Source organism: Watersipora subatra, chromosome 7, assembly GCF_963576615.1.
Source record: "Watersipora subatra chromosome 7, tzWatSuba1.1, whole genome shotgun sequence".
Lineage (NCBI taxonomy): Eukaryota > Metazoa > Bryozoa > Gymnolaemata > Cheilostomatida > Watersiporidae > Watersipora > Watersipora subatra.
The window spans coordinates 13,611,739-13,623,522 of record NC_088714.1 but is presented as its reverse complement, the minus strand read 5'-3'; positions in this window follow the sequence as shown (position 1 = coordinate 13,623,522).

Below are 11,784 nucleotides of genomic sequence, written 5' to 3'. Positions count from 1 at the left end.
TAATAAAATTAGCTAATTTAGGGTTACGCTACCTAACCTCCATTACATTTTTACATTCCCAGAAAAATACTTTATACCAGACACCAACAATTGGCCAATCCACATTATAAAACAACGTTATGTAAAAAGTTTTTTTTCTTCCAATCTTTACTATAATAAGAGTACTTTTGTCCGTCTGTCTGAAGCCATGCTAAAAACATTAGAAAAAACTAGCTTCACACAGGAATTGAACTCGGACCCTCTGTGTTAAAGTCTGGCGCTCTAACCACTTCTCGAATTAATTATGCATATATAGTGATCACTCATTACGATTTCTTGCGGTGCATGAGACTCTCAGACTCATAACCTAATTGTGTTTGAAAGGCATTGGTAATGAAAAAGTTCATATCCGTTTAATAAAACTGCTAAAGAATTCAAGTCAAAGAACTAGTTATATAATAATGTTCAATGCTATAGAAGTTACTGAGGCTCTCGCTATCTAAGAATGTAAGATTTCAATCGATTTTTGTTAATGTGAGAGCAGCTTATGAAAAGAGGAACTCTCTGTTTTTTTTACTATTGCTGATCAGTTTATTACAGATAAAGAGCCAAAATTTAATAACAATATTTGGAAAGCATATACATAAAATATCACCTTTTTTGAGTTGATGTCAACCATAGTGACAATAACGAAAATTATCTTTTGCGTAGTCATAGGTTGATGGAATTGTGTCTAAGCTGACTGATTTTGCTCTAAAATAAGTGTAATCTTATTAAATTGAAAATTTGTACCAATTCAAATATACTATCAAGCAGTTGGTTAGTTTTGAATATAAATAGATTTGGCAACCAACTCTGAGCAATTAAAAGATTATCATCTGTAGTGAACTAATAAAATAGAATTCACAGATTCATAGAAGCTAAATTTGCAGACAAAGACATTTAATATGTAATCAATTTAGGCCAGAAGTTTACTGAATGCTAAAATAAAACTAAACGGCTTGCTGACTTTGTGGTGCCTCATTAATATCTAATTAAATTCTTTCAACAAACTACTAGTTTATGAACCTTTTGGTATTACAACCTACAAATCACTATTCTGACTCCTCCACAATACTATTAGATTACCAACTTTTAAAACACTTTTGTTCAACTCACGCAATATTTCCAGATTTCTGTCTTTTCAGTCTTTTCTTTTGTCATATAACTAAAAACATTATTTTTTTGATGATTAGCAATTCCAATAAAACTTTATAGGTACATAGGCCCTACATATGTACATGCATACATAAGTACATACATCTGTACATACATACATGCATATGTACATACATACATATGTACAAACATATGTACATATGTACATACATGTGTATGTGCATATGTACATATGTATGCATACATATCAACACACTTACATAGGGCCTACATACGTATCAACATATGTATGTACATACATACATATGTACATACATGTGTACATACATATATACGTACATATGCATGCACATACATATGTACATACTCATGTACACACATACATATATACATATGTATGTACAATACATGTGTACATATGTACGTATGTACGTACGTACATACATTCATATAATGAGCAAACATATTTTTAATAAAGCAGTTAACCCTCTGGTAGACATGTAAGAATATACACTCAGCTGCTTGTGGAACATTTGCACTACAAACAAATGGCTGCGCTAATCAAATCTTGTATCGTGTTTATGTGATTGAGACCTCAATATTGGGTCTTTTTGGTCAGAACTCAACATTTTTGCTGCTCGGAGTAGTTATTGATGTCAGTGTAAATTTTAGTCATTTCTAAACACTTTCCCAGCCTCTAGACACCTCGGCCACTGTTGCTATATCTAGTACCAATACATAGAGATTGTGAGCTCTAACAATAAAACTTATTTATTCATAGAGTATCTTTGAGTAGTGTTGCATTTCACTGAACATGTCAGACCGGTCCGAGATAATACCGACAATTTCAAATAAACAAATAACTCCAAGTGTCAAAAAATTCCCATTGGCTTGCAAATCTTAAATTGAGTTCCTAAAGATTTCCTGAATTTTGAAACTGAATAAACAGGGTTAAATAGTTAACAAGTCCTCTCACCACCCACAAGTTTATTGATTGACTATTATAAATTAAACTGGATTTTCAGCATAGACTTTATAGTCTGTCATCTACTACAATGATCTATCCAATATTCTCATATCAGTCGCTATAAGTCAATGCCAAATGCTATCATTATGTTTTCATGGCACGGATTATACGGATTTGGATTTGTGCACTCGTTGAGTTACCGTGGGTTAAATGTTTCAATCGACATCGCATGGTGCGTCTTAACGCGGGCACTTTTTTAAAAATTATAAGGATTTCTATGCCAGATGTCATAGAAAGCGGCTAGTCTGACAATTCCAATCATAGGATAGTAGAGGTTGACAAAGTTTTTTTCTTGAACATCCGGGCACATATAACTACCCCAAATTTATGAGCTTTTGCATTATCATTTAAAGCTAATATCACTATTGTCATAAGGAATAGTCAATAGATATTTTTCAAGTATCATAGAAAGATTTATAATATAATGTTCACTACGGTTTCGTCAAATCGGAAAAAGAATGACTGAGGTGAGGAAAATGTTTAAAATGGAACAGCTTGCGCCGCATTAGCTAGCAACTATTTAGTATTTGGTGAGTTTATGGTAGAGTCAAGTTAGAATATTCAACTATCACTATCATTCTAGATACCTTGACCATCATTCCTGAGTCTGACCTTCACCTTATACATATTGAGTATGACCTCAAGATAGCTGATTGCTCAGTTCTGCCTAACAGTGAGCAGGAGCAAAAGATGATGGCCTATCAACGTTTTACTGCTGTAAAAAAGCTGATAAAGGCATTTCTTTGTTTTTGCTACCAACCTGAGCTAGTACCCTAAGTGTACTAAACAATGCTACTGAGTTGTGCAAACAAACAAAAACTACCTAAAATGTCATTACGCATTTCTAGAGTTGCTTTCCATTAAAACATAAATTTATCATCTTTGCAGATGACGTGAAATATGCATGTGTTGTGAATAGACATTTTCAACCCTTTTTGTCATGATGCAAAAGATTTCACGTAATCCTAACCTACCCTCGCTCCTGCAGGCATTAGGAACCTGTTCATTATAACAAGTGGAATATGCTCAAAAGCGCTCAGCAGCACCGGCAGCTCTCCACTGATGAGTCGGATAAGGCAGTGCAATCACATTGATTGACGATTAAATTTTCCTGCTGCCATTAGTAAAGCGTAGACAAAAAAAGCAAGTCAAATTTGAAAATTATCAGACTTGGTAAATTAGCAAAAAATATCCAATAGATGGCTATATTCACTGTTTCTATTGTGTGGACGATACTAATTTGGAAGTTACCTGCTCGTTGAGTTATTGCGCGATCAGTGTTTCAATAGACATTCTCGTGTTGTGCAAATTAATGCTGATGCTTTATTAAAACGATAAGAAATTTTTATCTAGAGGTCATAGCAGCATACTTCTGTCTCACTTAGCAGCACACTTCCAAAATATAAACGACTGGAGTGTGGAAAATGTTTAAAATGAAATAGCTTGCGCGGCATTTTCCTTTGTCTATCATTCGCAAGTGCCATTTCCATCTTTTGTAAGCATAAAACATTTAATAAAAATTTACCAATAACCAAAACTCGCTTGACTGGTGGGTTTTTGCTGTTTCTATCTTGGAAATTATGCAAACTTCCGAATTAAATGCATCATGGAAACATCGTGAATGTAATGAATATTGGCTGCAAAATATGCCTTATTGTAACACCTCCGACCCTATTCCTTTTAGCAATGGAATTCATCAGCTGAAATCTTGTAAACACGTCTGTCATTTTTATGTATTAGTTTTTCATCCTCTGTTAGAAGATGAATTACTAAATTACTAAATGATACATTAGCATCAGAGGCATAATGAAGCATGCTCTTTCGCAATCAACTTTTGGGCCATCACTTCCTAAAGGTCACCTAAAAACTGTGATTTTTTTGTTACCAGTAACCAAATTCCAGTTTTTGCAAAACAAGTATAAAGGTTATTCTGCAAGTTTTTATATCAGAAGAAGATAAATGTATTGTAATTTATATTCAGGTTGTAAAAAATCAATTAAAAACCTGAATGGTTTCAATGACATCCAAAAACTAACCCGTTTGAGTGTTGTGAAACATCTATGCAATGCAAAAACACTTATTTGTGAGCTGAGAATCGGAGACTTCTCCTTATGGCCTGGGAACTATTCATAAGGACATGTCAAACATTGTATTGAGTTAGCTTGTTCATCATCATAGACAATAAAACTATGACTAACACACTACAAGTAACATTAGACTATCATGTTGCTTGTTTTGACAAACAGAACACACGTCTTTGAAAGCTGGTTTTCGTAAGGTATAATGCATAAACACCTAAACTTTTCTTTGTTTACTTGAGGTTATCGTAAAACCTCTATTTTACCGCCATGACACTCTATTTTTCAACCCTTCCTCTATTGTGGTGGTCAAATAAAGGTGGCGTTCAAATAATGGCTGACATTGCATTTTTTAAATAGCTCATCATAAATTTGGGAAGATAAATTTAACCCTTTTATGGGCGAAGCGAATGTCGCCTATATTGTGCACTCTCTTTGGGGTGGAGCGACATTAACCATTTTGAATGCAATAAATCTGCTAACTTACCTCCAACTTGTCAAAGATCTCTTAATAAATATGCATCGAGAAGCCGAGAAATATCTCTACCAGTTGATATCTATTGCTTGCTATTAACCTGCAAGAGTATTATAGCTAATGTCTTGCTTCGTTTGGCTTTTTTATATCATTCTAAATTTGAAGGCAATTTTATTTTATTTTTTGCATAAAAGCTCATTAAGCTCATTGTTATGTTTACTACAGTTGGCAGCCAAAACTGGCTTTTTATGTGCAATAGAGGAGTTATGAGCTTTAATCCATTGTAACCTGTATTAAGATAACCGCAAGGATGCTATCAAATAATATGCTATAAATTTGCAAATTTATAAGTGATATAATAATAGACTACCAATTGCTCCAAATATATGTATTCAAGAACAAGTGACATAAACAAACCATACTTATAATACATGCAGAAACAAAAATTAACATTTTTGAAGGAAAAAATGTTTGCATGGTTTGCTTGGCCAGTTGCATTCTGATTGCTGCTTTCGATGGAACAAACATCTTCTGGCTGTTCAATACCTTCTACAATGTCTTCTGACCTCAACTATTCTTCTGCACTGTTGGACTAGTCGATAATAGTGTCCAACCAATTTTTTTCAGCAGAGCAAAACTTATACGCGTTACATTTCATCCAGATGATGAACTTTTAGCCGGATAGGCGCAAAGCACAACTTTTAGCCTAAAACTAGTTGCTCAGATAAATTTAAACCATTTTTCACATACGCCGTCTTATTAAGATTATGTTAAACAAGGAACTATTATTAGCCTGACACCGCTGTTCATTATTTCTATGGTGTTGCTTTGAAAGTTTTAATGAAAGAATGAAAAGCTATGAAGTTGGAAAACAGACTTCAATATGAACAAAAACAATGAAATAATTGATTGTTATTGATGTAACCTAGTCATTATCAGCACGATTTTGTGGAAACTTTTCCACTGGTCACTTGCTATTATTGGTTCAAATAGATCAAAAAATGTCAAAGTTGTAGTCAAATTGAGGTAGCCTTTAAATAAAGGTAGCAGTAGATGTTTTATGATAACTGCTCACTGTTAACAGCTAACAATTAACAATTAACAGTTAACATAAGTGAGTAGGAAAAAAAGGAATTTAAAACTCAAATAAAAAGTTTCATCATTAGAATAAACAGCAAAAGGCAGGTGATTGACTTCATAACTTCACAGCTAGTCATGTCAGAGGATGTCTGCCAGCCAATGTCAAAGCTATTGAGCAGATCTGCCAAGCAACGGCCGAACTTAAAAAGAGGTTCGTTATTGTTCAAAAATTCCATGCTGCGATGGATCGGCCATGGAAAATGTCAGTCGTATTTTGTGCAAGATAATCTTGCCACAAAATCCTATGTCTGCCAACATTCGGGCATCAAACTGGGCTGAACTGGTTGTGATTCCCAAGTGTTGGCAGAAATACTCGACAAAGCTAGTTATCTTATAGTTTGTATTTTTAGCTGTGCAAGCCTACCTTTTAGAATGATGAAAAGGTCATGGTAAATACTAATAGGTTTGACAACTCTAGGTGTTAGCAAAAACACCAAGAGCGAAAAGTGGGAGTGACCGAATTAATTGTAAGGGCCAATCAGGGCCATTTGAGAGCCAATAAAGGGCCATGCGGCCTAAATTATATGGAAGCACATGTAGTGCGTTGCTTTTATTTATGATCAAGCTTCTTTATTGACACAGTTTGTTAGATGGTATTTCCATGATGGGGATGGTGCTGATTTGGAGCTGTGTGCACATTGAATTACCTTTGTCAACATATGCGAATTTCAATGGACATTCACATGATGCTGATTAAGGCGGACGCTTTGTTAAAAAATATAAGGTTTTTATATGTCAAAGGTCATAGCGGTGCATTTAGAACTGCTCAAATTGGAATAATGACTCAACTATGGAAAATGTATAAAATCGACTAGCTTTCGCTGCATTTTTTGTGCATCATCCGCAAGCGCTATTTCCATCCTTTACAAGCCTAAAACATTTGAAAAAAATTGTGCGTAGCAAAACTTTTTCGACCTGCGGATTTTTTCCATTTCCATCTTGGAGATGACCGCAAACTTGTGAATTAACCGGGTCATAGAAACATAGTGATCAGCTGTGAGCAAAACATGCAATTCACCAAAAAATATGGAATGTCCATAGCCTTAGCTAATCAGTTCAAAGTAAAAGACACTTTGAACCAACACCCTAACACCCTATGACTTTGCATTTAAGGCATCAGTTATTAAAAAAGGATTTTTTAGTTTTATAGCCAGTTTGTGCTCAGTCCGACCATATCAGTTTTGTTTTATAACTAATAAAATTCCTTGTTATTATTATTATTTTAGTTTCTGAAGGAGGATCAGAGCTCAAGGTAACAGCTTTGAAAGGACAAACTGCTCAACTTCCGTGTTCGATTGACTCACAAGAATCTAACTTCAATGTAAGTTATTTTCCTATAGTACTTTGAGAGTGTCTATTGACTGTTCTGTGTAACAAACTTAATATCAGTCTCAGATTATAAAACAAAAGCTCACAAATTCTCCCCAGACGTTCAAAAAAAGAAACTTTGTCAACCTCTGCTATCTTATGATTAGAGTTGCCAACCTAGCTGTTTGCTCATCTCAATTGTAGCTTTCTTTGTACTAATCGTCAACTGCTACAATCTTTTCTGGTCAAAACAGGCTTTCAGATGCCATCTTCAACAGAGCAATAACTATTTTTCACTGTTTAAGAAGTATTAGTCAGGCATGTAAAGATGAACTAAGAGTTAATAGCCTACATAACTAAACAAGGAACAAGTTGCTTGAGTTCTTGAGTTTGATCAGGGTGCTGCTCTCGACTACTGTAATAGAACTCGACTACCCTAATAGAACCCGGCTACTCTAATAAAAGTGTGATAGCACTTGTACACAACTTTCTCACACCTTGCTATGTACACAAGATCATGAAATGCTACCATTCATGTGAACTTTAGTTGTGTTTGCATATCACTTCTACATCCATATTATTATAAACACCGACGTTTGGTGTAAATATTACAGTAGCTGTGGATACACAAACCAGCGCTACTATACAATGCATTGTCTTCTAGAAAATTCTGGAGAGGCTATGAAATTTTTGATGAATTGTTTAATGCTGCTATTAAAGTAGCATTTGCATATTTGTTATTTAATATGAATTGTCAACAATTTGTCAAGGCTACAACGTTTGTGTAGCAATTTGTATTATTATGTTTTTGCTCAAGGAAAATACTTTACAAATTATTGGTAAAAATAGTCACATACAAAAATACTTTGTGCTTACAAGATAAATCAAAATACAGTCGATCTTCACTGAAACTGACTAATAGGGATGGTGGGTGGCCCTGTTTAATCTATTCTCTAGTTTAATCGGATGTGTCTATAGATATATCTATTTCTACAGGATAAATCATATTAATAAGGCTTATATACATTGTGCTATATGCTGTGCAGTATACAACACCATACTGTACTTACATTAAAAATATTTAGCTGATGAAAAAAAATTCTAAGCTGTGACCATTTTTACAATGGTAATGAAGGTTAGACAACTCCTGTCACTGCAAATGATTTGCAGAAATATTTGTCCACGCAAAGTGTTACAGTGGTTTTGTTTTATTTGTTTTGTTTTGTTTTTGCCGACGAGTATGCTTGGCAGTCCTGTTCACGTAATGAGTAATCAGTATGTGCGTAACTACTAGAGTTGCCCCAATTTTGGTATCGGAATCAGTATCGGTGCCGCAATGGGTGTCAAGTATCTGAATTGGTATCGACCGATCTTTTCTTAAAAAATCTGAAACTTCAGATACTTTTTCCAGATCAACCATTTAGCAGAAAACAGTATTTTTGCCTGCTACGCTAATAAAAATCATCAGCTGCAAGTTCCTTACTTTTACCTAATGAATTCCGGCCTGCCACACAATTTATTTCATGTCTGTAGCCTAATCAACATCAACACAGCAGAGGAAAATTTTTGCTTTAGTCAAGACGTAATGACAAAGTGCGGTATTTCCGCAATTACAGCAATAGGATTTATTGCAGCTAATCACGAACAAGATAACAAAGATAGGAAACAAGAATGCAGTGTAATATTTCTATCTACTAGCATTACAAAAGCAATTTAAGCAGTCGATGCATAAAGTTATCTATCACTCTCTTGATCCTGACGATACAATGTATCGTTTGTATCGTACAAAATACGGTAACCCCAATGGCTTATTGGTATCTAGTCTGTCCTCCATCATCTGTGGCAAATGAGTACCTCTTTAGTACGAATGGCTACATTGATAGTGATAGATGAAAGGCCTTCTTACTGAGAGAATTAAATCACTAACGGTAACTGAAAGAAACGTTGATTTGCTCTAAACTTGTACAGGTGCATCAGTTTGTTCAGCAATAGAAGAGAGATTTCGTTATCACAGAAAGAGCTGTACCACTAACAGTAATTACCTTTATTAATTACAAATACAAGAAACATGGACTGTTTGGTTACTACATGCACAGTATGTCAATATGTGAATATATATATATTTTTCCATAAATACAAACAATAAATTACATTAACATTTATATTTTTTTGCATTATATTTACATAATAAAATTAACAATTATCTATGCAACACAAAATATCTGAATCGGTATCTGAATCGGATCATTTTTCAATAAGAATCGGTATATCGAATCGGTATCTGAATAATCTCTAATAACTATCCCTGAAGTAGTGGGGCGGCTGAGTGGTGTAGTGGTTAGTGGGCTGGTCTGTAAAGCGGGGGCTCCGAGTTCAATTCCTGTGTGTGACAAACTTTGTTCATTAAAATTAGCACCTTGGCTTTGGACGGTCGAATGAACACGGCTCTTACTATAGTAAATATCAAATAAGTTACTTTTTCAAACTTATGTTGTGGCTTTTTAACATGTTGGTAAAATGTTTGAAATTATATTTCACTATCATGAAAATCGAATACCACACAAATAATATGATTGAAAAGTGTATTTCACTTATGGGAGTGATTTATATTAACAACTCCAATGAACGAGTGTTTTATGAAAAATTTATTATAAGCCGATTATAAACTGTTTGGACGTGACTGGACCTTGATTGCAGCTATTATGCCTAAAGTTGTCTGTCTCATCTGATATCTAGACTGATGGGGTCTATTTTAACGAGGGCAGACTGAGTAAAAAACCAAACCGGTTGCGCTAAAATGGGTAATCGTAAACGAAATGTAGTGCTTTATGTGACTGTATGACTTAAAGCAATGATTTATGTGACTATGATTTAGGTTAGTAATTTATGGGACGGCGTGATTTAGGTTAGTGCTTTATGTGACTGTATGACTTAAGTTGGTGATTTATGTGACTGTATGACAAGTTAGTGATTTATGTGACTTTATGACAACTTAGTGATTTATGTGATTTTATGACTTAAGTTAGTGATTTATATGACTGTATTGCTCAAGTTAGGGATTTATGTGACTGTATGGCTTAAGTTAGTAATCTATAAGACTGTATGACTTCGGTTAGACAATTCTGGACCATCAGGAAAAATACAACTAAGAACGCCAGGAATTCATCTAGTATTTGATATAATGAACAAGAATGATTCATGATAAACCCAAAATTCTTATCATTGAGACTCCCCTTTTGAATATCTCATACACAGTCTTCCAAATGAAGAAATGTTTATAAAACAATTAAAAAATCCTAATCTAAATTACCGGGTTTGTTTGATTCTACAAATCATCTGCTGGTGAATGCATATTTAGCATCATCAGTTTATAAGACTGTGGTTGCTGGTTTAGCTTCTATGCACTTGTTTGAATTTTATTTATTGACCAATGCATGTGAATTGTATAAAAATGATCAAATCAAGTTTTTTGTGTTCATTACACGCAGCAATCACTTAAGTCTGACTGATTTGTTATAAAGATTACTGTGATAGTAAAACACTAGGTTCTGCTAGCATTGTTTGCTTTTCAATTAGTACTCTGTCTGCTTTTTAGCTGGTACTCCATTTGCTTTTAGCTAGCACTCTATTTTCCTTTTAGCTTGCATTCTCCTTGCTTTTAAGCTAGCACTCTATTTGCTTTTGAACTAGCAATCTATTTGCTTTTCCGAAAATACTATGATGATTATATCAACTTTCTATATCATAAATAGAGAAAGCAAAAGCCAAAACATAAAAATAATGTGAAATCAATTTTAGTTCAACCTACTTTAAATAGGTTCCTATGTACTCAACATATCGTGACCATGTCTACAATAAACCATCTAAAAGCAACACATTGCTCCATATTTAAACCATGTAAGACTTGGGTTAGTGATTTATGTGACTGTATGACTTAGGTTAGTTATAAATATTTCTTTACATTATTTGTTGTGTATATGTATAATTTGTCAAACTTATTTCTGTTATTCAGCTAGTCTGGATGGACAAAATGAGCAACGTATTGTACTTTAATGAAGACAGAATAATTGACGACACAAGGTTCACAGTCTCAGTGTTTGACCGAAGCTGGAACTTAAACATTATAAATGTGAGTTCCTCAGACGAGGGAGAGTACCGGTGCATTATCGCAACTAACCCGATGCAATTCCACTACTGCTGGCTTACCATATTGGGTATGATCAACTACTTGTATATTCCTTTCCAAAGTTGGGAGTTGTCACTCGTGCTAATACTTCATCATAGTGATTAAAGATATAGATTATCACCTCACTGGCTGCATTAGAAGGTAGAATGTGATACGCTTGTTTTGGCTGTGATTTACAAGAAATTGTGACTCTTTAGCAATAAGTGAGATTTATATATCGCATATTGAAATATGATGACTATATAGCATTTTTGTATTCAATAACAAGTTTTAACTCAGTATAAAGGATAACAGCGAGTAAGTTGGTAATAATACTTTACCTAATGATAGCAAGTAAGGTTGTGACAATACTTTACCTTATTATAGCGAGTAGGTGGTGGCAATACCTTACCTTATGATAGCAAGTAGGTGGTGGCAATACATTACCTTATTA